Genomic DNA, 4,775 nt, shown 5'->3' with positions numbered 1-4,775 from the left:
TGCTCCATGACACATGTCATCACAATGGTCCATGCCCTCGTCATCAACAGTCTCTGTGACCATTTTAACGACAATGCTCCATGAACTTTTCATCACAATGCTCTTTGACCCTTGTCATCACAATGCTCTATGCCTTTCTCAGCACAATGCTCCATGACCCTTGTCATCACAATGCTCCATTGGCTTGTCAGCACAATGCTCCATCACACATTTCATCACAATGCAACATGCACTTGTCATCACAGTGCTCCACAACATTGTCATCACAATGCTCCATAAAATTTGTCATCACAATGCTCCCTGCACTTCTCATCAAAATGCTCTCTAACAACTGATATCACAATGCTACATCACTATTTGTCATAATACTCCCTCACCCCTGTCATCACAATGTTCCATGACTCCTGTCATCACAATGCTACATGCACTTATCATCACAATGTTCGATGATCCCTGAAATCACAATGTTCCATTACTCTTGTCATCAAAATGTTCCATGACACTTTTCATCAAATTGCTCCATGACCCTGTCATCAGAATGCTCCCTGCCCTTCTCCTCACAATGCACAACGCCCTTGCCATCAAAATGCTCCATGACCTTTGTCATCACAAAGATCCATGACCCTTGGCATCACAATGCTCCATTTCATTGTCATCACAATGTTGCATGAAATCTCTCATCACATTGCTCCATGCCCTTGTCTTCACATAGCTCCATGACACATGTCATCAGAATGCTCCATGGCCTTCTCATCACAATGCTCCATGCCCTTGGCATCACAATGCTCCATGACACCTGTCATAACAATGCTCCATGACCCCTTCCATCACGATGTTCCTTGGCCTTGTCATCACAAGGCTCCATGACCCTTCTCATCACAATGCTCCAAGAACACTGTAATCACAATGCTATATGCCCCTTTTCATCTCAATGATCCATGAACCCTGTCATCACAAGGCACCATGCCCATCATCATAATGCTTCATGCTATTGTCATTAGAACGAAATCAAAATGTTCCATGACCTCTTTCATAACAATGATCCAAACCCTTGTGATCACAATATTCCATAACACTTGTCATCACAATGCCTCATGATGCTCGTCATCACAATTATGCATGGTCTTCTCATCACAATGCTCCAAGACCTTGGTCATCACAATGCTCAATACACTTGTCATCAACATGCTCCCTGACACTTGTTGTCTGTATGCTCCTTAAACCCTGTTATGACAAGGCTCCATGCCTTTTTCATCACAATGATCCATGCCCTTTTCTTCACAATGCTCCAAGTCCCATGTAATCACAATGGTCCATGCCATTGTCATCACAAAGCTCAATGACGCATGCCATCAGAATGCTCCTTGTTCTTCTCCTCACAATGCTCCATGCCCTGGTCTTCACAATGTTCCAAGACACCTGTAATCACAATGCTCCATTCCCCTTTTAATCAGTATGCTCCATGAGACTTGTCATCACAAGGTTCCATGGTTTTGTCATCACAATGCTCCAGGACCTTGTCATCACAATGCTTCACGACCTTGTCATCAAAATTTTCAATGGCCCTTGTCATCATAATGCTCCAAACACTAATCATCACAATGCTCCATTATATTTGTCATCACAATCCTCCATTACATTTGGTATCACAAAGCTCCATGCCATTGTCATCGCCAGGGACCCTGACATATGTCATCACAATGCTCCCTGACACCTGTCTTCACAATACTCCATGACCTTATCATCACAATGCTCCATGCCCTTGTCTTCACAATGCACCATTCCCACTCTCATCACAATAATCCATGAAACTTGTCAGACCAATGCTCCATGCCACTGTCATCACAATGCTCCATGCCCTTGTCATCACAATGCTCCATGACCCCTGTCATCACAATGCTCCGTGACTCCAGTCATCACAATGCATCGTAACGTTTGTCATCACAATGGTCCATGCCCGCGTCATCACAAGGCTCTGTGACCTTTGTAACCACAATGCTCCATGCACTTTTCATCACAATTCTCTGTGAAACTTGTCATCACAGTGCTCCATGTCTTTGTCAGAACAATGCTCCATGTCCATTGTCATCACAATGTGCCTCAAGCATTTCATCACAAACGTCCACAACTTTGTCATTGCAATGCTCCATAAACCTGGTAATCACAATGGTCCATGCACTTCTCATCAAAATGCTCTCTCACCAGAGATATCACAATGTTCCATCAATAGTCATCACAATACTCCTACACCCATGTAATCACAAAGTTCCATGACCCTGTCATCACAATGCTACATCCCCATATCATCACAATGTTCCATGACCCCTGCCATCACAATGTTCCATAAGTCCTGTCATCAAAATGCTCAATGACCCTTTCCATCCCAAAGCTCCAAGACCCCTGACATCACAATGTTCTATAACACATGCCATCAAAATGTTCCATTACACTTTTTATCAAATTGCTGCATGACCCAGTCATCAAAATGCTCCCTGCCCTTCTCATCAAAATGCTCCATGACTTGTCATCACAAAGCTCCAAGACCCTTGGCATCACAATGCTCCATGTCATTGTCATCACAATGCTCCATGAACCCTCTCATCACATTGCTCCATGCCCTTGTCATCACACAGCTCCATGACACTTGTCATCACAATGCTCAATGCCCTTCTCATCACAATGATCCATGCCCTTGTCATTACAGTCCTGAATGACCCAAGTATCACAGTGTTCCGTGCCCTTGTCATCACAATGCTCCATGCACATTCTCATCACAATAATCCATGAAACATTTCAGACCAAAGTTCCATAGCCTTCTCATCACAATGCTCCATTACCACTGTCATAACAATGCACCATGACACCTGCCATCACAGTGATCCACGGCCTAGTCTTCACAAGCTTCCATGATATTTCTCATCACAATGCTCAAGACACATGATATCACAATGCTCCATACCCTTGTCATCATAAAGGTCCATGACGCATGTCATCAGAATATTCCATGGGCTTCTCATCAAAATGCTCCATGCCCTTGTCATCACAATGTTCCAAGACCCTTGTCATCACAATGCTCCATGCGCCATTTCATCTCAATGCTCCATGAAATCTGTCATCACAATGCTCCAAGACCCTTGTAATCACAATGCTCCATGCCCATTTTCATCTCAATGCTCCATGAACCCTGTCATCACAATGCTCCATGCCCATCATCATAATGCTTCAGGCTATTGTCATCACAATGAAATCAATATTCTGCATGACCTCTGTCATCATAATGCTCCAAACCCTTGTGATCACAATGTTTCATAACACGTTTCATCACAACACCCCATGACGCTCATCATCACAATTATCCATGGTCTTCTCATCACAATGTTCCATGATCTTTGTCATCACAATGCTCAATACACTTGTCATCACAATGCTCCCTGACCCTTGTCATCAGTATGCTCCTTGAACCCTGTCATGACAAGTTTCCATGCATTTTTCATCACAATGATCCATGACCATTTCATCACAATGCTCCAAGGTCCCTGTAATCACAATGCTCCATGCCGTTGTCATCACAAAACTCCATGACGCATGTCATCAGAATGCTCCATGGCCTTCTCATCACAATGCTCTATGCCCTAGTAATAACAATGCTCCAAGACCCCTGTAATCACAATGCTCCATGCCCCTTTTCATCAGAATGCTCCATGAGACTTGCCATCACAAGTCTCCATGGTCTTCTCATCACAATGTTCCAGGAACTTGACATCACCATGATCCATTCCCTTGTCATCGCAATGCTCCATGACGCCTGTCATCACAATACTCCATGAACATTTTCAGCCCAATGCTCAACGACCTTCTCATCACAATGCTCCATTGCCAATATCATCACAATGCTCCATGACCACTGTCATCACAACACTCCATGACACCTGACAACACAATGATCCAGGACTCTTGTCATCACAATGCTCCATTCCCTTGTCGTCACAATGCTACATGACACCTGTCATCACAACTCTCCATGAACATTTTCAGCCCAGTGCTCCATGACACTTGTCATCACAATGATCCATGCCATTGTCATCCCAATGCTCCATGACCCCTGTATTCACAATGATCCTTGATGCTTGTCATCACTGTGCTCCATGACACATGTCATCACAATGGTCCATGCCCTCGTCATCAACAGTCTCTGTGACCATTTTAACGACAATGCTCCATGAACTTTTCATCACAATGCTCTTTGACCCTTGTCATCACAATGCTCTATGCCTTTCTCAGCACAATGCTCCATGACCCTTGTCATCACAATGCTCCATTGGCTTGTCAGCACAATGCTCCATCACACATTTCATCACAATGCAACATGCACTTGTCATCACAGTGCTCCACAACATTGTCATCACAATGCTCCATAAAATTTGTCATCACAATGCTCCCTGCACTTCTCATCAAAATGCTCTCTAACAACTGATATCACAATGCTACATCACTATTTGTCATAATACTCCCTCACCCCTGTCATCACAATGTTCCATGACTCCTGTCATCACAATGCTACATGCACTTATCATCACAATGTTCGATGATCCCTGAAATCACAGTGTTCCATTACACTTGTCATCAAAATGTTCCATGACACTTTTCATCAAATTGCTCCATGACCCTGTCATCAGAATGCTCCCTGCCCTTCTCCTCACAATGCACAACGCCCTTGCCATCAAAATGCTCCATGACCTTTGTCATCACAAAGATCCATGACCCTTGGCATCACA

The sequence above is a fragment of the Mesoplodon densirostris genome, unplaced genomic scaffold (assembly GCF_025265405.1).
Source record: "Mesoplodon densirostris isolate mMesDen1 unplaced genomic scaffold, mMesDen1 primary haplotype scaffold_35, whole genome shotgun sequence".
NCBI lineage: Eukaryota > Metazoa > Chordata > Mammalia > Artiodactyla > Ziphiidae > Mesoplodon > Mesoplodon densirostris.
This window is presented reverse-complemented; position numbering follows the sequence as displayed.